Source organism: Dermacentor silvarum, chromosome 6, assembly GCF_013339745.2.
Source record: "Dermacentor silvarum isolate Dsil-2018 chromosome 6, BIME_Dsil_1.4, whole genome shotgun sequence".
Classification (NCBI taxonomy): Eukaryota; Metazoa; Arthropoda; class Arachnida; order Ixodida; family Ixodidae; genus Dermacentor; species Dermacentor silvarum.
This window is the reverse complement of record NC_051159.1, coordinates 60,910,059-60,934,555: the sequence shown is the minus strand read 5'-3', so window position 1 is coordinate 60,934,555 and position 24,497 is coordinate 60,910,059. Positions and strand designations below refer to the sequence as shown.

The following is a 24,497-nucleotide window of genomic DNA, read 5'->3' as shown; positions in this document are numbered from 1 at the left end:
TTCTTTGAGTTTCAAAACAAACAAGCTCGAAATTCTAGGTAACAATTCTAGTGGAGATGATGACGTTTTTTTTTTTTTTTTTTTTTTTTTGCCAGCGCGGGTTTTGGGCAACGTGTCCGGGGCATAAACATACAGATGGCATTAGATTAGACGTCGCAGATAATAAAACTTCCCACAAACAATTGCACTCATCGCATTCAGTCCCAGAGCATTTATTTCCCGATCAGCTAAAATATCGCTTTACGTTGATTACCACGTGTGCGCTCGATCCCCTTGAGATCTCATACGATTGGCATTGTTAGCCTGCTTTCACGCTTCAGGGTGAAGCTGCTGTCTGCTTCGTAGCACCTGAAACGGTGCTGTCATTCCCAAAAGAAAAACAAAGGAAGTTACCTGTACGGCTAGTGAAAGTATGAACTCCCGCTTTTCTAGCTCAAAATGAAAAATAAAGTCTCACGCCTGACAAGGCCGCTTTGCGATCATGCCGTAGTGCATTCCAAGTAAGATATAACGAACTCCAATTCTACTGTACCGGCCGGAGAAAATTGGCAATGGTTGGAAGGGCTCCGTTTGTAAAGCTTTCTGTGTGGCGTCCGAAGGTGTAGACACTATGGTCTGTGGTGGTGCTTTGGCACGTGGCTGTAATAATGCGATTTGCATTCTTAGCCTGCTTCCCTCTCTACAGATTGTAAATAAGGGTGTCCTCGGAAACGCTGCTTTGACTGCATTGTTTGAATGCTAATCGCATTAACGCCGACAATGAAGGGTTCTTTCGGTATTTTTTACGCAGTTTTTTTCTGCAGCAGCATTTGAAGCTTACAAAAAAGTGCTGTCCACCTCTCTAAATTGCCCTCATACCTGGTGCTGCAATCTTCGATGTCATTAAAGGGGAACTTTAAATATCCGAAATATACTTAAATGACTGTTCACGGAGAGACGCAAGTACAAGTTAATAAACAGTCCAACGTAGTTCCTAGGTGTGACTACCGTCTCACAACACGCTAGAAGAATCGACTTTCACGCATCATGCACAGTAAAGATGGAACTCTTTTGAAACTGTATGGCACAAATTCGTTTTAATGGCGTCTCGATGAAACGTCCACGTGCGCATCTGTGTCTCCACCTGTGGAAACAAAATATGCTTCATGTTTTCCTAATTAACAGATACTTTCGTATTTTTAAATTGAACTAATGATTAGCTGGTGCATGTCCTTTCGTACTGCCAAACGAAAGTGATAATTATTTGACAAAAGTGCACTTTTTGCAAGACTTACCAGTTTCTTGGGTAAAAAAATCCACGCTCAAAACAAACTTTCAAATAAGAGAATCTGCTATTCTCGTGATGGGTCGCCGGCCCACACTGCTGTAATAATTAAACTTAGGCGTTGGCGGATACGAGACGTTGATCTCGTTTGTGTAGCCGACGTGACCGAACGTCGCAGAGGAGATAAAAACGCCAAAGGTTATCTGCTGAACCCCCTTTTTCGCAATCTCACGCGCAGGCCTCTTCAGTGCCCAAACCTTCGATAAAGAAGTCGAGGTGTCCGCTTAATTTAAATTTTGATCCGGCGATCAAATGGCTTAAGGTGTAGTTGGGGAAATCGTTGGTCTCCGCGAGTGGTAAATTTGATGCAGTTGCGCCGGTTATAGGAAGAAGCTGGCAGTTTTTAATAATATCCTGGTTTTAGCCGACTGCATGAATATGTGAAAGATTGATGTTACCAGTAGTGAGTAGACGTGTCCCGTTGCAGGAATACAACAAAATTCGTGCATATACTGATTAGAAACATTAGCTTTGTATAGACTGACGAAGTGTTTTTGGACAGCTAAAATTTATTCCTTAGGGAAAGAAGTGTTGAATGTTAGCTGAGAAAATGAAGGCGAAATTTGCCTTTTTTGAATCTTATCCTCAAACCGCAGCCTCGATACCACGTCAATATGACATCACGGATTTAAACATACCTAAATATGCACCGTTCTCAAGAGGAAAAGTTTATCAAAACTTCTTTGATTATGTTTATTTTTATTTCGAATATAATGTATTCGTTCTTTATCAACCAACAGTAATCTTGGGAATTGGAGACGCAGACAAAATCCGTGACTTGAAATTTTGCAAGTGCTACGCCACCAGTCTTTCCCTCTTTGTTTATTTTCTGGTTTCGCAAGCATCAGCTTCCTGTTAGAGTTACCTTTCTGGCCAAACGAGGGACCTTATTTGCTAACGCTGCTTATATTAGTATTCCTTTTCTAGCGTTTCTTTGAGTAATGATCAAGAACGAGGAAACATATGGGAAAGCAGCCTTCTTGGAAAAACGTTCTATAGTTCTCAATACGCCGAGCGTTTCAAGTTCTCGGGACGAAAAGGAGCTTCTAAACGCAATTGCTCGAGTATGTAAAGGCATCCTGGCACCGCTTGAAGAAATGCTGTTGCTGTTACAGCGCCTTTCATTCTGCACTTCCGCACACCTTATGAATGTACGGCGTGACCATAATGACACACCTGTGGGACTGACACAGGTTGGTGGGCCATGCGCTAAACAGAAAATTTAAGTAATGTCGACTGCATAGTAGGTGATACATTCTAAGCTAAAGTGGAGTGCAAATGGCCCGCGTTTATAGCGGCCATCTATCACTTAGCAGATCATAAGAACGAATGCCGCGACTAAAATCTGGACCTCACTTTGTTGATTGTTAAGTTATCAGGGATATTTACAATGTGGCTATGAGAGAAACAGTGTGGATTAATTTTGACTGCGTGGGGTTCCCTTTTTACCATCAACCCAAACTTCTGTACAGGAATGTTTTTGCAATGAACGCCCGTGTGAACGCGGTCGCTGTAACCGGTATTCGAACTCGTGACTTTGTGTTTAGCAGCAGAATGCTACAACTTAGCCACCTCCGAAGCTGTATGGGCCTCGTCACGCGTTCGGATCAACCGGTCTAGTTGTTCAGTACGAGCCGGCAAGCTATTGATTGGACAGCCGTGGTACCTAATTCTTAAAATTTTCACAACGCTGTCTGCATCACAAACAATCCCAAATCGTAAAAGAGGCGATCTGCTTCCGGGTCGGTTTGCGAGGACTCAGACAGGTCTTCAGATGACTTCGTAAGGGTGCGCGATACGGCAGCTTGCATAGTGCGTCATCTCGAGCTTGCGGATAAGGACGGAAGTATCGAATCGCTCTTGTATGCGCGTCACCCGGATGGCTGTCGAAGCCCCAGCAGTACAGGCATGCAAGCGAAAGTAGCGATCTGTTTGCTCTTTTTTTTTCCTTATGCTTTATCCCTTGACGACACGCTAAAGCTTACTCGGTGCCATGAAGACACCGGCTTTGCTTCTGTCATGTCAGGACGGCAAGCCTTGGATAAGACTTCCTTGCTGGTGGCACCAAGAGCATCCACAAAGGATATCGCTGCTACACAAGTAGTAAAGTATACCGTGTTCGCGAGGCACTTGAACAGATAATGGTGACTTCATGAATTGTAATAATATTTCAGACAGGAATAAGAATATCCATTGCATAACGTTTGCATGGTTTCTTTTTCCGCTGAATATTGCTGCATGGGTTTCTTGGCATGGCGTCTTCTGATTTGTTACAGCGGAGGCAGAACGACAAAGACACAGAATGGCACATTAGACAAATCGAGCCCTAACTCACAAGAGGTTTATCTTCAGTTCTACCTCGAGAACTTATACTGCTCCAAAAGTCGAACCCCGTGTACATTTCTCCATAAACATTAAGAAAACCGGGAGAACCACAGGCAGGCAATTTCGAGGCCGCACTGAGTGTTACGAATGCATACATTCAACGCGACCAAAAGAAAATTCGGTAGAGACACACAAGAGTGCTCACGTGTGAGAATGCGAAAGCATTATACCTTTTGCAGACCTCGGAACGTCATGAACGCGCTCATGAACGCGCTCATGAACGCACTCATGAACGCACGCAGCACGCACTAGGCACACCTTTAATAAGCCAGAACCGGGCAGCCGCTGTGGCGTCGGGGAAGCGTGCTCGTCTCGCACCCGGTGCCCAGGTTCGTTTCCCACCCAGACCGAGATTACTTTGTTAAAGGAACCTCCCTGAGAAATGTGACGTCAAATCGAAAATTTTTTTGGCGTGTTTTTACTCTCTGCGGCATCGGTCATTTTTGGTACCATCTTTTGGGCACGCCGACGGATATTCGCGTGATGGGGAATGTAATGGTTTTACATTATTAATCGAACTATTTTATTGAGAAATAAAGTGACGTCTCACTGAGCAATGCCGAGCTTCCATATTGACTTGCATCATTTCATACTTACTTCTAGTCAAGATAACATGTTTCTTTTTATCTGGGTTGGCACTTGCATCGTTGGCCATGGGCGGCAAGAAATCCGTCCGCCGCCACAATCTATTGCTTTGCTAATGTTCTCCCGTAACCTATCACTTATACATCTACCAGTTTGAGCGATGTAGAACTTTGAGACTTTCTACAAGTGAGACGAATGCGGTATACAACACATGTTGGTGCATACAATGACATTGTCTTGATGCTTTTTTTACATGCAGTGTAAGTGTGTCTCTCTGGATTGTGTTCCTGCACAGGCTTACCAACTTATTAGGTGCCGAAAAACTGACTTTTGTGGCACTCCTTCAAGCCATTTTGTTAATGCATTAGCATTAGGTGTGTCAAAGCTGAAAAAAGCGTTTGTGTGGGAAGTGTCGGAAGTCGGTCCCGTCGTAGAGGTATAGAGAGAGGATAGAAGAACTGAATCAAGCGTATATATATATATATATATATATATATATATATATATATATGCGACAGTGGTGTAATCTTGTTGCCGCCGAAAATTTACACCAGCAGTGAAGTAGAATACACATGGTTACTGCAATATTAGCTGTTTTTTGTCTGTTTGATTTCTGCGCCACCAGGTGGCAGCACCATACAGGCCGCTCACGTTTACGGTTCCGGCAAAACGCCCCAACGCCTGGTCCGCTCGCGTTTACCCGATTACCGGACAAGCTAAAATTCTCTTTTATCTCTCGTTCGTAGCTGTGGTTTACCCGAATGATCCCCCGGTGCTTCGCCCACTCATCATTATTCGCTTCGTGGATATGCTGTGATTTTTTAATTAAAGCGGGGCGCAGTTAGATTCTTTCAACGAAAATAAAATTCATAATCCATTTTATATACGCATGGCGAGAAAAGAAGATACAACTCTATTTTACTTGATCATTATCAATGAACATCTTTTTTCAACGCCCACCGTGAGAGCGCCCATCGATAGCGGCGGGCGTTGACGCCGCTGTCACTTGCAATGCAATGCAGCTCTTGGAGTGCGTGGACAGGCGCGCTCGTAAAGTTCACCTGTTGCATATGCCCCCCTCACATGTTGTGTTGTTTTGCATGTCGACGTTTGCCTAAATTTGGTGACGCGGATAGTTTTATTGTTTCTTAACCTGTGCAGTCAAAAGTACTGAGTTGCGACTGTCAGATACTTGTTTACTTTAGTTGTTTTCGTGCGACAGCGCTGGCCGACGGGCTTGGCGTCCGTCGAAAGGACGAGCACTACACGCAATTTGCGCCCAAAGCGTTCGTCGGCCTCCAAAGAAAGTATGTCCTGTGCAGCGATGCGATTTTGACGCCCGTACGGCTGACCTTTTCCTGCATCGCTTTCAGCGTTGAAAGATCGGAACGCCCATCAAGTCGAATGGCGGGGCATTTCAATACACAGCTCTAATGGCAGGCCTCCGAAAACAAATTTCCCGCCTATGAGAACAAAATGACGTGCCTTCTGCTTTTAACGGATATGACGTCAAATTATTTTTGTTCCGCCAGAAGTGGTTCCTCCTCACACAGATGGCGCTAAGCCCCATGAACCGACGATAAGCCGCCATGTTTTGAACGTATGGGCTTCCATGGAAGCTTCGCTACCAGGTGTATTTACCTTGCCGCTTCTCCAAGAGGCATCACATGACGTCATCTGGTAACATCATCACTAGACGAAGACGTCATCGCGTGACCTCACGTTTGACGTGATGATGTCATCAGATTACGTAATCAGGTGATATGGTCACGTGACGATGACGTTATTCTCCTATATTCGAATTACAGTCTGCAGCTATCCTGTCTGCAGCGTGTGCGTAAGTCGTCCTGTACGAATTCTCCGACGCAATTTATTTTGAAAAATTTAATTACTTTAAAGGTCACTTGCGCTTGGCGGAGGGTCTAGAGGAATGAGCATGTACGCTGCGCTTCTGCACACGAGCGCCGCTTGTGGCGGTGGAGCTTGTATAACGTCGTCTAACGTCGGCAACAGCTTTGCTGTACATCCACTTTCACAGGGTGGAATGGAGGTGGATTTTTTAAGGGTACGGTTGTGTTACATCGGTGTTCCCGTAAGATGGCGTAGCGGTATTGACATAGAAGTATCCGCGTATCTTAACGAGCCTGAGCTTGCATGCTCTCACTGTCGAGCCCTGGGAATAAAAATGCATCTTTCAGACAAACAAGTGTATAAGTGAAGAAAATACGGAGTGATATATTTGTGGACATCATTACTGTAAAGAAAAATTATTACGCCTAAAGGCAGGCTTTCTGAAGTGCTGAAAATTGCGGCACAAGCCATCTCACGACGACTGCCGACAGTGATGCGTTAGCATTGAGTCACTATAGTGACACCAATGTATTGCCACCGTCGAAACGAGTTATGCATGAGGCGTGTACTCGTGCAGGAATCCTGTTGCGTGCTTCCCTAAAAACGCTCGGTTCCATCTAGACCTGCCATCGTGAAGCCAGCACGTTTCCTCCTAAATTCACGACGGCCCGGTGCTGGCGAACGCTGAGAAACGCGTCACACGGCAACCGGACCCCTCTCACCCTCTTCTTTCTGGACACGCTGCGCCGCCTAGTGCCACTACCGAGAAGTACGCGGGTGGCCTCCGAAACGACAATCGTGGCGCGCTGGTGCCAGCGAACGCCGAGAATGGTACTCTCGCTTAGCCACACACTCAGTGCCACATACTCAGTTGCCCAATTTGGAGAGAAGTTAGTTGACGAGGGGTGCATACCGAGTGCATTATTGGCACACTTCGCTAAAGTGTTGGTGTGAAAGGCGTTTATTGACAAGCGGCACCTGCCTAGTGGATTGGTGGCGCAGCCTGCTAATGCGTCGGATTGCTGTCCTTGAGGAGGCCTTGTGACGTGACATATTGTTTCCGTTGAGCATCGGAGAAATTTAAGGGATATTTTTCATCAATGTAGATCTGCTCATTATCAGCGGCACATGCCTAGTTATCCAAGGTGACCTCAAAGACGTGCATTGAGGAGCGGCACACAGATACTGGCACGTACTCAGTGAGTCCATGTTGGCATCAAAGAGTTTCTTGGAACAGGAGTACCTATCCAGTCCCCTGTCGGCAGTGACCCATGTGGGTGTGAAAAAGATTCAATGATGAGCGGCACGTATGTTCACGCTAGCACATACTCAGTGACCCAAGTTGGTCCGATGGTTGGTTTCGAGCCCGGTTACCTCAGCATATTAGCCCGAAGCGCTACCCATTCGATCACTGACCTCCCAGTGGCCCAGATAGGCGTGAAAACGGTTAGATGCAAACATACATAGACACAAAGATACAAACGTACAGAGATAGATGAAGTGATAACCCCTGAAAAACTTCGTGAAGTACCCAAAGAATGCTAACGCACTAAAAAACAAAATGACACCTAAGCAGTTTGAGTTGTAAATGCGAAAGCATTATTGTCCAATTTAACGCCGCTGAGCGGTGCTTCGAGTTTTGGGCTGTCAGTAATGCTTGTGTTAATTCTCGTTCCATCCGCCGTGTATTGGGAGAGTTGACGACGACAGTGGATTTCGCAGCCTGCCTCTTCGCTCATTTTGCTGCGTTCTTCCGCTCCCTTACTTCGGCATTAGCCACGTTCGGCTACTGCCGATGTTGCGGCCGCCAACGCTGTAGATGCTTCAGACTCGATAGCGGTACATGCTGCGCGAGCCAGCAAGCTGCAGCAGTCTGCGCCGTCAACGCTGCATGCAGGCCCCCTCGTTTCGCTACTGCCGAGGTTGCGGCCGCAAACGATGTAGATGCTTCAGGCTCCCGATGGGTACAAAAGAACTTCATGTGGGGCAAGTTGGTATCTATAAATTATAACTATCTCAAGGCGTCAAAAGAAATCACACACACAGCACACAAGAGAAGACAATAAGATTGTTAGGAGGCGATCTGTCCCGTTGTCTTTTCTTGTGTGCTGTGTGTATGTGTGTTTTAGGGGCGAAGCTCCTTAGGGTGTGGGTCTGTCCCTCCTCTGTAGTATGTAGTAGTAGTAGTAGTAGTAGTCGTCGTCGTCGTAGGGAGCCACGTCTACTTTTATGAAAAAAAAAATGCCGAAAGTTGTGTCCGTAGCGCGGAATCGAACCAGGAACCCCTCGCTTCCGAACGCGCGGCGCTAACCACTACGCCCCGAAGCGCACGTGGACACACGCCCCACGATGACAATAAATACCCAACATTAACGAAAGACTGCACGTTTCTAACGCGTTTGTGCTAGCGCGTTACGGCCCGTGTAAGAAGCTGCTGTAAGACGCTGTGGCCTCTCCGCCTTACCCCCGTAATTATAAACGCTCCTCGACTTGAACTTGACTTGCCACCGCCTTGGGCAGCGTGTTCGAAACGCGTTGAAGGCGGTGATAAGTCAAGTTCAAGTCGAGGAGCGTTTATGAATACGGGGGTTATACTCTCTCAGCAGTCATGTGGTGGCGTCGGCAAACGCGATGCACGTTCCGGCATGTGTAAACGGCTGCGTAAGACGCTGAGGCCTCTCCCCCTTACTAGAGAGTACTGCACGTTTCTAACACGTTTGTGCTAGCGTCCCCTTAAGCGGGAGATGGTGCAATTATAATGAAGGGCGCTGTTATAAAATAGGAATGACGTCACATATGGTGCGTGTCATTGGTGGAAGTCTATCGTTCGATTTAGTGCGGCGAGACTGGGCGAATTACACGGAAGATTCACGGTTTACCGATGATTCCCTTCGGAGCTTCGCCCACTCATCATCATTCACCCCGTGGATATGCGGTGTTTTTTTTTCTTCTTTTGGCGCCTTAAGATAGTAATAATCCCTAGGGGTACGTGCTGCCCGAGCCAGCAATCGCGAGCCAGCATCAAAAGCGCACCAGGCGCGCTCGTGACGTGGCGCCGCAGCCACTGCGAAGTTAGGTGCCTTTTCTTTTCGCTGCTATAGCCGCTGCCAGATTTTTTCGATCAATGCGCCATTTGACGCTTTCGCATAAAAATATCGCATAGCCTGTATCAAGAACGCCACTGCCATGGACTACTTGAACGTCTTGCAAGTGGTGCTGAGGGTGTATGGGCACTGGAGTAGAGAAATGACGTACACCGAATACACAAGTCACATTTATTCACGCATTAGAAAGCATACATGCTTAACTTATGAAACAGCTAGCGGAGGTCCTACGGTGTAGGCTTGCAATCCTGCTGGCTTCCTATTCGTAGTGGGCCTTTTGTGGTCAGACGAGGTTGTCGCGAATTGCCATTCCTCTTCAAGAAAAAAAAAAAAACACCGCAAAAAGACGAGGACGAAAAGAGGACAGGTACAACAGACAAGCGTCATTCCCCTGTCTTGCTGCTCCTGTTTCATTGCGCTATATCTAGACCCTACGTGTCGCTCGCAGGGCCGTCATGCCGGAGGAACCAGCAAATTTTGTTTTTATCAAATTGCGCCTTTGTAAGCATTTTAACTCCTGATAAGGACAGGTTTGAGTTTGATAAATAACACCTACAGTGGCTGAGTGAGCTCTTTCAAGCGTGACCACTCCCGATCGGATAGGCAAATGTGCTGCGGAGCTGTACTTCTCTCCATGCTTCCTTATCGCTACCCGTACGCTTGTAGTCGAGGACAAATTTCAAGTCTTTTCAACATATCAATTTTGCCTTTCAAGAGAGCTTTGCACTGGTGTGCTGTTATTGAGCTACTCTCGTACGCTACATGTATGTCTTGCAAGTGCGTATCTTTGTGAGCATGGCCTTCTTTTTCTTTACTCACAGAGAAATTGACATCAGCAGATCTTCTTCGTGAGGAGAAGCACTGCAGCTTGTTTACAGGAGCGTTGAATCTATAGGCCTTGTTGTCAGTGATGCGGGGGGCGGAGGAGAGCGGGGGTTGTTTGCCCTGCAGAGCAATATCGCCCACTGTACAGCAAAGCCCAAATGCCTATTCACAATGGATTCTTTCAGCGACAACGACGGTGCTCGTGCGTCTAGTCGTGGTACTAGGTATGTAAATGAGAACGCTTGCCTACCAACAGCGGAATTCCGGCGGAAGAGCGTAGCAAGAGAAGAGACTTACCAGGAAGCACTCGCGATTTACGGCTCCCTAACAAGCAGTCTGTTTTTCCAGCATGTGAGTTTATTCGCAGTTATTTGGAGAACCTAACAAGCACCACGCACATCAAAAAACTAGTCATTAAATCAAATATACAATGCGGCCCTTCTAATCCTTCAGAATACTTTATAGCCAATGTAACCACCGGGCTGTAAACATGCAGCACATAAGTCGGCACTTAAGCATATGCTGACACATAAGTCGCAGCAAACTTTAGCCAAGCTCTTCAATAAAAAAAAAAGGTTGAGAAAGCGCGGTGCAAGAAACGATATTAGGACCTACGTTGTTCGGTCGTCAGACCTCTGACGACCAAACAACATCGGTCTTACAATTCCATCTTGCAAAGTGCTTTTTTAAATTTGTTTTTCTTTGTACAGCTCGGCTAAAGTTAGCTGGGACACCTTCTATATTATCCTTGTAAGCCGCGCATATGATCGCAGAAGAAAAAGAAGGCAATTTTCACAAAAATACTAAGCTAGATCTTGCCGATCAGTGGCCATTGTTGTACATTTGTGCGTTTGGCACTTCCAGCTGTCATCAATTTGAAGAGAGTAGTTATGTACCACAGGGACCAGCGTGCAAACTTACAAGAAAATAGGCCTCGAAAAAGATAAACATCTATCATCCATGTGACAGCCACATTACCATTCCCTGCGCAAAAGTTCCGGAAACGATTTCTTGTCGCTCAAGTTTATGGCATTGTTTACTTTCGAAAAAAGAGCTGAGTTCAACTTTCAGAAAGTTTCCTTTTTGGCCACGCTAAGCTAGTTGTCTTCAAATTTTCTTCGAACTCCTAAGGACTCAAAGAAGCAATCACGTTAGCAGTAACAAGAAAGCTTTGTGGCTGAAAAAGAACAACTAGCAAAATTTTATTGCTTCCACTTGATTTACAACATCGCGACGTGCAGCCCCCATGCAGCACGGAGCTTGAATGAACCATCAGTTGCTGTATTAGAACGCGCTTTATACTAATAAACCAGCGAAACGTGACATTCCATCACTTGCCTTTTTGTTTTCGTGCATTGTGCCACCTTCCGTCCCGTTTTTCATATGAATGATTAGGTCTACTATTGTAAACTGTTCTACGCGATTTCCTCTCTGTTAGTACGTGTGTGCCCTGTTGCATTCCCGGTAGCCTAGTAATGAATACTAGGGCCCCTAAGGAGCTCCATTACGTTTCAAGACGTTGTAGCTTTCGTATAGCATGCACGGCTATGGTGCTATGGTGAACAATTGGTTGTATATTTCAACCATACACCCCACAGGCTGAACACCTTTCGCGGCTGCTTTTTGTGCGACAATAGTATCCTAGTTACAGTAAATTGATCATCCTGCTTTGAGCCATCTCGCTAACACATCGTGGACGATCAACACCATGGCCATATCCCATCCTAACTTTGGCCACTGCGTAATGCACACAAAATTTTGCTGGTATAATGGTCTAACAGTAAAGAGAAGTTTTTTTGCGACGACACAAAAAGACAAACATTCCTGCCAAAAGTTTCTCTCAGGGGCGTTAACTAGCTATTGTTAACTTGAGCCGGAGGACTTAAGAGGAGATTTCTTTGTACACATTTTCTCATAGAATTCTAAAATGATCTGGAGGGACATTCTTCATAATAACAAGCTTTATTATATTTCATTTGCGAGCCATAATATAATACTTGACATTTTATCGTGATCGTCAGTTGAACAGCTAGCTTTGTATTCCTGATCAATGTCATCAGTGCACTGGTCACAAAGCTTCGCATTGAATAATCCGGATATTGAAATAAAGATGGATGTTTGCATTCAACGCAAATGTAACCAATTAGAGCTGATTATGCATGAGTTCGTGCCGTGAACAAATGTGTAGAAGAAGAAATGTCTCGGCAACTTTACCCAGTTTCTGGTTTGACTGTTTGCATCTAAAATTGTTCACCAAGCGACTCAAGTTATTTACTAGCTTAGGCCACTGGGTAGGTGCTGGCTCGTGTGTTGCAAAGCAGACAACATAGGCCACTAGGTATATATACGTAACGGTGCACAGATGGTCCATGCATGAAAGCAGAGGACGACGAAGATTAAAGGCAGTGTTCGGGCAACCATGTTGTTCTACGTCCGCAACCTCCTGCTCGCGTCACACAAGTCGACAGGATACCGACAGGACAGGACAGGATACGACAGGATACCTGGCAGCCACCGCATCGAGCTCACATCATCATGCAAGAATTGAACACCACGCCGTGAACCCCGTGCGCAGAGATCCACCACCTACACAGACCAGCATCATGACCGCACCATCGGAAGCCTTGGACGTCCCCAAGTACAGTGGATCAGCGGACGATGGACCCGTAGAAGACTGGTTCCGCTTCTTCGAGTTCCACGCGACCGCTGCATCATGGTCGGAACGGAAGATGGTCGCCAGCTTCGATGAATACCTGACCGGTGAGGCATTTCGGTTCTACCTGACCCACATGTTTGAATATAAAGAATCATGGAAAGAAATCAAAGATGAAATGATCAGTCGCTTCAAAGAATATGATGAAGACCCCTGCATCGTTCACCAGCAGCAGGAATTGAGTGCAGTTGCGCACAGTCGCAACGTTGCACTAATGAACAGGCTCATATGAGAAGATCATCGGTGAGTTTTCCTTGTCGTGATTCTCCCGCGAAGAGGACACGCAATCGCACGCATAGCGTCAACTTGACATTCCCAGTAAACGAAAAGCCATTGCGCACTAAGCGAAATGCACGCGAATTCGTTGCTTCGAAATCCAACTCTGAACCAGGTTTGACAACGGCACATCATTCAACCATACGTACGCCTTCAGCACGCTGCAGCACTGATGTCGTCGTTGCAGCTTCTGTCGGATTGCATCGCTCGTCTCGAATGTGCGGGCCACTACGCACTTTCAAGTCACACGACTCTTCTATGAACATTAGGCCGCAGTGCATGCTCTACGCAAGTGAGCACGACGTGAGGACATCGCAGACAGGCGACCTTTCTTCGGAAGAACATGGTCAAGCCACACCCGCTGTGACACCACCCAGCAATGAGCCATCAGAAATTCCAAACTGCATAGACACAAACTTCTGTATCAGCAACACGAATCGAGAAGATACAACAACAATCACTTCTTCTGGTGAAATGAAGCCAATTTGCTTACCACCAACACGAAATCAGAATAACAGCAACAGCACCAATGCACGTGCATTTCAAGGCGAAGACAATTTGGAGCCATTTAAATCTAGAGATGAAGCTGCTTCGCGATTCTCAAGCTTTATTTTGCATACTACACCTCAACAAGCCACTGCCACTTCAGAAGCTACGCACGCGCCAAGCAATATCACGCACTGTCAAATTACACAAGTGTCCGTTCTGAATGAAATCCAAGCAGCCTCAAAAGGGTCTTCTGAAAATCCTGGCAAACTGCCATCGCCACCAGACAAGCCCCACAAAAAGGAGCAGTGTACCAGCTACCAAGTGATCCCCACTTTGTTTTGCGAAAGAAATCAATGGCATATTTCCATTGAAGCGCTACCTCAACAAATGTTGCATCAACATCATCGGCATCAACAACTCCAAGAACAACGGCCGCAACCACGACTTTGAAACAGAAGGCGACGAAGAGCGTCACCGAAATTTCCCCAGGTGCGACAACAAGAAAGACATAACGCCAAAGCCTACTCAATCCAAGGCGAACTCAAGAAATACGGGGTTTGAGGGAAAGGAACGTCGCCAAACGCATGTTCAGTGCCATCTATCAGTATTGCCCTCACTCCAAGGATTCCTGCGACAACGCTGGGCACGATGACGGAAAAGACACGGGCACTTTCTTGGCAAACTAGACCAACAGAGACGTCGCGGCAACGACCCAGTCCACCGTACGTTCGAGCAGGATACACCGTGTGTCTGCAAGTCGCAACGACATCCGAGTTACCACGGCTGCTGTGTGTCCAAAGGTTTCTTCACCGGAGCATGGATATGCCGTCCGGAGTGCAACAGCCAGCCTCGGCCGCTTGAGCTCTTCTGGACGTCACCGGACTGCCACACTGAAATCGTTCATGTGAGGAGATTAAGAGGGTATCATCCGTGTAACGTGTGCACAGATGGTCCGTGCATGAAAGCAGAGGAAGACGAAGATTAAAGGCAGTGTACGGGCGACCATGTTGTTCTACGTCCGCAACCTCCTGCTCGCGTCACACACACACACACACACACACACACACACATATATATATATATATATATATATATATATATATATACAGGGTGTTTGAGCGAACACTTTGAAAAATCCTTAAAGGTTGCCTGTGGCAGATAGCACAATTCTAGTTCATGATCTCGTCTGCTCCAAGAGGCGGACATTACTTGCATAAGAAAGTGAAATCTGTTATCATATAATCAACAAAAATTCACGAATTCAATTTTAAACTAATTACCTGATGGCCCATATTGCAATTAAGAAATTGTAGCCGTGGAGTTCACAAAGCGGATCCACTTGGACCGAATTCTTGGGATGACAGCAGTTTCGAGATATTAATTCCCAAACTTTGCGGAGAAATGCATTGGCGTTCCAGTTAATTTTTGTGCTTCAATGCATAAAGAGACGTTTTGTTAAGAAGCAAACTGGAACGGAATTGCATTTCACCGCAAAGTTTGGGAATTATTATCTCGAAACTGCTGTCATCCCGAGAATTCGTTCCAAGTGGATCCGCTTTGTGAACTCCACGGCTACAATTTGTTAATTGCAATATGGGCCATCAGGTAATTAGTTTAAAATTTAATTAGTGAATTTTTGTTAATTATATGATAATAGATTTCAATTTCTTGTGCAAGTAATGTCCGCCTCTTGGAGTAGACCAGATCATGAACTAGAATTGTGCTATCTGCCCCAGGCAACCTGAAATAAATTTTGAAAGTGTTCGCTGAAACACCCTGTATGTGTGTGTGTGTGTGTGTGTGTGTGTGTGTGTGTGTGTGTGTGTGTGTGTGTGTGTGTGTGTGTGTGTGTGTGTGTGTGTGTGTGTGTGTGTGTGTGTGTGTGTGTGTGTGTGTGTGTGTGTGTGTGTGTGTGTGTGTGTGTGTGTTCGAATAGGCAACATGCTGCTGGCTGCTGTATGGCCCAATGCACAATTGGGGCCCCTGGGTTTGCGTCACTGGGTATGTGACTTCGCGTATGTGACTTCGGCATATCGTGTGTCACATTGGTATGTGTCCCGGAGAATAAATGGCCTAGGTGACACGAGGGGTATGGACCATAGGTCGGCAGTGTGGGAGAACACTCACCCACACTCACTCACCATAATTTTTTCCAGGCCCCGCACTCACTCACGTTCTCACTCACCTCCACTCACACTCAGAGCACTCACTTCCACTCACACTCACTGGCGCTCACTCGCACTCGCACTCACCTCCACTCACACTCACAGACACTCACTCGCATTCGTACACATCTCTACTCACACTCACAGGCACTCACTCGCACTCGCACTCACCTGCACTCACACTCACTGGTACTCACTCGCACTCGCACTCACCTGCACTCACACTCACTGGCACTCACTCGCACTCGCACTCACCTGCACTCACACTCACTGGCACTCACTCGCACTCGCACTCACCTGCACTCACAATCACTGGTACTCGCACTCACCAGCACTCACAATCACTGGCACTCACACTCACTGGTACTCACTCACACTCGCATTCACTTACACTCACATTCACTGGCACTCACTCGCACTCACCTGCACTCACACTCACTGGCACTCACTCGTACTCACCTGCACTCACACTCACTGGCACTCGCTCACACTCGCACTCACTTACACTCACATTCACTGGCACTCACTCGCACTCACCTGCACTCACACTCACTGGCACTCACTCGCACTCACCTGCACTCACACTCACTGGCACTCACTCGCACTCACCTGCACTCACACTCACTGGCACTCGCTCGCACTCGCACTCACTTACACTCACATTCACTGGCACTCACTCGCACTCACCTGCACTCACACTCACTGGCACTCACTCGCACTCGCACTCACCTGCACTCACACTCACTGGTACTCACTCGCACTCGCACTCACCTGCACTCACACTCACTGGCACTCACTCGCACTCGCACTCACCTGCACTCACACTCACTGGTACTCACTCGCACTCGCACTCACCTGCACTCACACTCACTGGCACTCACTCGCACTCGCACTCACCTGCACTCACACTCACTGGCACTCACTCGCACTCGCACTCACCTGCACTCACAATCACTGGTACTCGCACTCACCAGCACTCACAATCACTGGCACTCACACTCACTGGTACTCACTCACACTCGCATTCACTTACACTCACATTCACTGGCACTCACTCGCACTCACCTGCACTCACACTCACTGGCACTCACTCGCACTCACCTGCACTCACACTCACTGGCACTCGCTCGCACTCGCACTCACTTACACTCACATTCACTGGCACTCACTCGCACTCACCTGCACTCACACTCACTGGCACTCACTCGCACTCACCTGCACTCACACTCACTGGCACTCACTCGCACTCACCTGCACTCACACTCACTGGCACTCGCTCACACTCGCACTCACTTACACTCACATTCACTGGCACTCACTCGCACTCACACTCACTGGTACTCACTCGCACTCACACTCACTGGCACTCACTCGCACTCACACTCACTGGCACTCACTCGCACTCACCCCTTTGAAGTGAGTGCGAGTGTGAGTGAGTGCACTCATGAGTCACTGTGCCGATCTATACCGCTCACAATTTGTGTATATTCATTACGAAGCTTCCAATTTAGCACCTGTTGCATCGGGAGTGCGCCAAGGCAGTGTTTTGGACCCAGGTTTATTTTTAATATACACAAAACATTTGCCTTCCCGATTACATGGTAACATCCGTCTATTCGCTGCTATTGTATTTCGTACCGCGAAATTAATCACAGTGATAATCACCATATACAAAATTCTGCCTTTTCTTGGTGTCAGGAGTTGCAGATGACTCTAAATGCCGAAAAATCTAACGCTAACAGTAAGAAAAAAAAAACAGATATCTGAGTTTACTTACATTATTAATGACACACCTCTCACTTGTGCATTTCAGCGTAAATATTTAGGTGTCACTTTAACACACGCTCTCCGACTGGGAAAGCCATGTAAACAAAATAACCTCAAGTGGAAATCAATGTACATGCTGAGCACTAAACCGACTCTTCTTTCTGAGAAGACACCTTTGTCTTGCGCTCCCGGAAAATCTGCTGATCTACAAAATGCTTGTTCGAACAGTGCTGGAGCACGCCAATATTGTTTGGTTTCCGTACACAAAATAACTCATTGCAAGAATGGAAGGGGTGCAGAGGAAGGCAATAAGGTTATGTTTTAATAAGTACAAATTAACGAATTCATTGACTAAATTAGTAAAGAGAGCTGGTTTATTAACACTGCAAAGTAGAGCAAAACTAGCGCGACTAAAGCTTTCGTTTCAATTTATTCATGGTGACATAAACATTGACGTCAGTCCCAAACTATCTCTGTCCATCTCTCTGTCATTAACATTAGACGTGTGCATGCTTGCCGCCCATGCTCGCTAAGCTCCCCTTCGGTCGGATTGAGCCAAGAGAGCGGGAAATAGGAGAGATTGACTGCCCGCATAGTCAGCCACTTAACGCCGAAACAAACACAAAAGGGAGAACAAAGCGGTATCTATCAATGCATCTTCGCTTTTTCTTCATGTATGCGAGCGTGCGTGTCTGTTACTCTGTGCTAACTTGGCTAGTCCCTCTTCCGCTCTGCCTGTTTATATAAGGAGCCGGTACGTGTACGTTTAAGAGGGAACCAGGAAGAAAATGAGGAGCCATTCCACCATCTGAAGGCGGATGACCAGCGAAGCTGTAGCAAATCACACGGTATTAAACGTCTTCACTCATTGGAAGTCATGGCAAAATTCGCCGGTCATGATTTGGATATGTCTGCCATCAGCGCGCCAGCCCATACATATTCCCTGGTGTATTAAAAAAATGTCGCAGTTTCGCCCGAAAGGCGAACCTTCGATTGCGATAGCAAATTTGTAGAGAGCTATACGAAGCAAGGATAGTAGTTTAATGGGCCGTATAAACTTGTAAACATTCGCCTACTAACTAAATAGACAAGCACGGTGTCACGCGCAAACAGGTAAACATGAGCGCATCTCGCTCGATGACCGCGGAAACTCGCTGTCACAACGCTGGAGTAAGGAGGCGCAGCTATAGCCCCGAGCGAATTGACCTTCGTGCCGCCTCTCGGTTCAAAGCGAACTAAACGTCGAAAACACGGCGCATACGAAGTTACCGCCTCTAGTTGAACATAGTTCACGTCGTAAATCGCTTTGAAGAGGAGGCGCGCGTGTGCGCCCTTTTTCGAAGTCGCAGATCGCTTTCGAGATACGACACCCATGCGGCCGCCGCCGGAGCAAGACGACCCCCCCCCCCCCCCCCCCCTCCCGAATGCCTGACGCCACGGTGTTCTTACACCGTGGCCTGACGCGCGACAGAAGCAGCGCGCTTCCGACCCGCCTTCTCCCTCGCGCGCGCGAGATTGAGCAGCAAGTGTAGGCTGACCCTCGCAAGCTTGCGCTCGCACACGCAGCGTACCGCCGGCACGCTGAGACGATTTTACCGTGTTTGGACTTTCTACGGAACCTCACAACGACGTCCACGACCACGGCAGAAGTTAGCTTGGACTGTCCATATAATTTCTGTCACAATATAATATATCCCCTCATCTCATTATACATTGTCTCACGCATGCCTGATCCTTGGATTATGACGACCTTAGTGAGTGGTTTCTATCTTGGCGTTCACAATCTGCTAGTGCGATAAGTCATCACCGCGAATGAGCTTGTGCACACAACGTGCCTCCATTTTTCCGCAAGCAAGGTGAACCGATATCACCTCTGCTTATCGTTCAAGCACTCACCATGATCACACTCACTTCCACTCACAACCACTCACTCATCTTCACACTCACCTGCACTCACACTCACGTTCACACTCACCTCTACACACCCAGAAGCACTCAACCCGTTCACACTCACAGCACTCATTCACGTTCACACTCAGCTCCACTCACACAGCCCTCAGTCACGTTCGCACTCATCTCCACTCACACTCACTAACCACGTTCACACTCACTTCCACTCACACTCATTGGCTCTCACCTCCACTCACACTCACTGGCACTCACCTCCACTCAATAACACTCACTGGCACTCATCTCCACTCACTCACACTGACACTCACTCGCACTCACTCGCACTCCACTCACACTCACTGGCACTCACGCGCACTCGCACTCACTTCCACTCACAGTCACAGGCACTCACTCGCACTCGCCCACTGGCACTCACTCGCACTCACCTGCACTCACACTCACTGGCACTCACTCGCACTGTCACTCACTCCACTCACACTCACAGGCGCTCATCGCACTCACCTGCACTCACACTCACTGGCACTCACTCGCACTCGCACTCACCTCCACTCACACTCACTGGCACTCGCTCGCACTCGCAACACTCCACTCGCACTCACTGGCACTCACTCGCACTCACCTGCACTCACACTCACTGGCACTCACTCGCACTGTCATCACCTCCACTCACTCACAGGCACTCACTCGCACTACCTGCACTCACACTCACTGGCATCACTCGCACTCGCATCATCTGCACTCACACTCACTGGCACTCACTCGCACTCGCACTCACCTCCACTCGCACTCACTGGCACTCACTCGCACTCACCTGCACTCACACTCACTGGCACTCACTCGCACTGTCACTCACCTCCACTCACACTCACAGACACTCACTCGCACTCACCTGCACTCACACTCACTGGCACTCACTCGCACTCGCACTCACCTGCACTCACACTCACTGGCACTCACTCGCACTCGCACTCAGTGGCACTCATTCGCACTCGCACTCACGCCTTTGAAATGAGGGCGAGTGAGTGTGAGTGAGTGCACTCATGAGTGAGTGCGCCGACCTATGGTATGGACCTTTAATATAACAAAGGCTATAGCGCCCCGTTCTTAAAGTCACTTCTGTGCCGAGCGCAGCCACTAGATCTGTAGTCATTGTAGCGAAGCTGCAGCCAGGATAATAGGGATAGTGGGGGTTGCTGCGGAGTATCACGGGTGTGCAGTGATTACAAGATATACTGTGTCGTGGTACCATTTGGTGCTGTGGCTGACAGCGAGATTGACACTTCCTGTGTTTGCTGATGTGTCCATAAGGTTACATGATTCATGGCTGGCATAGGGATATTGCATGGATATACACTAATCATAAACATCATATTATATAAAACGTATCATCAATAACTACACACCCATCATAAGAAAGATCGTTAATCGCATTACCATGGCCAATAATTTGCAAATGTTGGATGAACTGTAATTTTTTATCGATGCTCATCAACAATATGTTATATGATGCGACATTTTTTTAACAAATCCTTATTTTGATTTTTAGAGAAAAGTGGTGGCACAGAAGAAATCCAATCACCCAGAAACTTAAAGTCGTGTATTTGCAGGCCATTGTCATCAGGAGAAAAGCGTAATGATAAAAGGAAAGCAGAATTGGCCTTACAATATTTCAGTGGTTGGCAACTCTCAGCGCAACCTAATTTTGCGCGCATCATTGTGAAATTTGCCGAAATAGCGATTCCTTCACGATTTAGGCTAGGTATGGAGCAATGCTATTTGTGTTTCCTAGCGTGCAGTACGATGCACATTGACTACGGCAGGCTTGTATACTTACGTATACGACGTCAGAAATGGTAGATGTGGTCTTTGATATAGCCATCATAATGTAATACCATTTGAATAATGTCGGAGAACACGCTCGAGAACTAGCTGAGAACTCGCATTTGTTTGCTGCTTCTATTTATTTCATCCGCGTAGCACAAATAAATATACAATTGTTTAGTTTCGAATGAAATACTGAAATCAGCAAAGATGTTTTCTCTGAGTCAGCTTTAACATTTCCCACTCGGCAACAGTGGCCTCACGTTCCCCGTTCCGTACTATCAGTTTATGTTGTGGTTTTCTTTATATTTGTATCTCCCGTTTGACAGCTACATTTTGCGAAAGTACATAATTTATGCTTCCTACAAAACATTCACACACGTGTCGCATCTCGCTGTGTTGCACACGCTCCACACCACGCACAAAGAACCGCCGGGCATGCATATCGAACTGCTAGAAACATCTGCCCACTGTGGCGTAGGTTCGATGCCACGTGCCGCCCGAATATAAACTTGATCCATTATAGCCTGCACTATCGCGAACCCATCTACTTTGTTGCATTTTTGTTGACTTCAGCTTGTTGATGAATGCAGCTTGTGCGTTGTCACTCACCATTCAGCGAGAACATGTTCTATGATTCAAGTTTTAGTCCCAAGTTCGTTGGGTGTTGGATGCGTGGAAGTCGAAAGCTTTAGTTGAAGCCTGCAAGAAGCTTCCTCAAGAAATTTTAGAATTGAATGTCGCCCCCTTTTCTGACCATCCGCGGTAATGAATTATTTAGATTTCGGAATACTTTATCGAACAACCGACACACGGTAGTTAGGCAGAGCTGTTCAACACGACAAAGGTCGTTTATGGCCGTGCTCCGAAAAATTCTTACGCGATTGAAAATTTAAAATACATCGAAGACCTTTATGCGGCTGTAAATATGCACACTGCCTTAGAGAAATAAAGAAAATCTTTTTCTGTTAAAGGGAACGGAGATTTTCGACTTGCTTGGCAAAAATGACTGGTAACAACAGCATTTCGAAAAAGCTGTTTATATTGTTTGTTGTGGTAGTAGTAGTAGTAGTAAAACTTTATTGAGGTCCTGAGAAGTTAGACAGGGGGCCTGCTAGGTAGGTCCCTACCCAGCCGTTGGCTAGTCCCATGTCGGAACAGACATGCCGTGCCTCTCCGCTTCGTTCACGCGCTCTCTGGACAGCCAGGAGCTAGACGTCTTGCCTGGGGTCTGTGATAGCTTTCGTCCAGACTTCTTCATGCAACACAGTGCATTGCCAGAGCATGTGATTTAAGGGGAAAGATTCAGGGCCACAATCTGGGCAGAATGTATCAATGTCGGGGTGGAGCATGTTCCAAAAGCCCCTAGAGGGGTATGAACCCGTCTGGAGCATGAGGAGCGTGGTAGATTGGGATCTGTTGAGCTTGTGATAGGGGAAGAGAAAATTGCCTATCCCCTCTGTAATGTGATGCGATTTAGTGAAAAGTAACTAGAGGATCACTGTGGACGAGCTCTCCCGAACTCACCCGAGACACCATCCCGTCGCGGCAGATGAAACCTCGCACACGGTCGTGGGCTATCTCATTGCGGTTCAGGTGACCCGGTAACACGTATGGTCCCATTTGAGCCGGAAACCAGACTATGTGATGAAAAATGTCTGAGGGGGGTTTGCCGTTCAGAATCCTGGCTGCCTGTTTGGCTATGAATCGCGATGCGATCGCTCTAATTGGCGCTCTGGAGTCCGTGTGCACAGTAGTGCGTTTTGTGTCAAGTAATGCGAGAGCTATAGCAGCCTGTTCCGCCACATCGACCAAGGAGGTCTTCATCGAAGCTGTCGAGAGGAGTTATCCACTATCATTGACTATTTCTACGGAAAACTTGTCGCTGGCTTGTCGCGCCGCGTCAACAAAGGTATCCGTGCCGGGTAAGTTCTTTAAGAAAGCCCTAGCCGTCGCCAACCTTCGACCTTTATCGTGTTGTGGGTAGTCGTTTCTTGGAAAAGCGTCTACAATAAAGGAATTTTTTGTTTGATTATCAAGTTGCGTGGTCTATCCCTGATTGAAGCTAGGACGGAGGCCTGTCGCATCGAGCAGCATTCTGCCTACTTTGGAGTTTTATAATCCAATAATTTGTGCTGGTCTTTGCGCTTCAATCAACTCCGAAGTGGTGTTGTGTGCTCCCAACTACACCCGTTTCTCTGTGCTAATCGTGATTGGGTCGCCAAGCACCACTCGTTATCGGTGAGTAGACGTCCTCCATGTGTTTTGGAAAAAAACTCCATCTTTTTTCTGAATGACACACAGATTGTTCTTGCAGTCATTTCACGACTGAGAAGAATGATTATTCACCAGTGGGCGCAAGTTTACGTTTCACTCGGACAAATTTAGCGACGCACTACAGCTCTGTTTACTTCAAATACATTGAAGGAGGTCTGTTTGCTCCAACCACTCGATAACGGTATTATTAGCCGTGCGTTCGAAAAAGGAAACTTAGAAGGCATGGTCGAAGGGCTGATCACCAAGCTGAGTGTAGGCGAACTTGTTAACCTCGATGCAAGCGCTTAGCCAAGCTTGTTATGACGTTATAGGAAATGCCATTGGTATTGGCACTGAATGGGTAATTACAGCAGCAGTACTACGTGATCCCGGCAGTGCAGCGTTTTAGCCGAGATCAGAAGGTTTTTTTGATGCACTCCGCCAGGGTGTTTCTTTCAATTATTTCACGACCGTAGGTGATGACGTCATCGTGACTGCAAGCCCTTTAGATATGGGCATGAACTGTGAAGTCGCGACTCCTTCTGCGAGTTATTTTGTGCTTGAAGACGGGGACCTCTCATCTGACACTTCGATAAAAAAAGAACATTTTGTACAATGTATAGCCGAAGTTTTAGCAACTGCTGCGGAAGAGGATGACGTTAGGCGCGACGTAAAGATGTTGTTGCTGAGAACATGGTAGTTTACCGGTGTGAATTGTCCTGTGGTATTGGTAATGAAAACCACATCAATAGCACAAATTAGACGTAAATTACGAGAGGGCCCTCGCTTTCCAGTTGCTCATACGCACAATTGCTTGCTGACATATGAAATGCATTGTAAACTTCTGAAATGCATTGTAACCGGTCAGATGAATGGGTGACTAGACAAATTGACAGCTGGGGTTGACAGCGCCACCACACGGTAGAGAGTGCGCAGTTTTCGAAAAGGTAAGCAGCACATGTACATTCAGTTTCTTGGGTAAGACAATGTCTTTCTGATTGAGCTACCGCCATATTGCTGTATCG

The 24,497-nt window shown here is 47.0% G+C and overlaps 1 protein-coding gene and 1 long non-coding RNA gene across 2 annotated transcripts in view; both read right to left on the bottom strand.

Moving 5' to 3' along the window:
• LOC119456685 (uncharacterized) overlaps nucleotides 1-24,497 on the bottom strand; it is a 128,168-nt gene that overhangs the window by 69,533 nt on the left and 34,138 nt on the right. The gene's annotated exons all lie outside the window — the stretch shown is intronic.
• LOC125946247 (uncharacterized) lies at nucleotides 15,852-20,015 on the bottom strand. Its single transcript, XR_007467492.1, has 3 exons — nucleotides 19,978-20,015; nucleotides 16,769-16,885; nucleotides 15,852-15,930 (listed from the first exon to the last, which is right to left on the bottom strand). It is a non-coding gene; the product is annotated as an uncharacterized LOC125946247 (long non-coding RNA).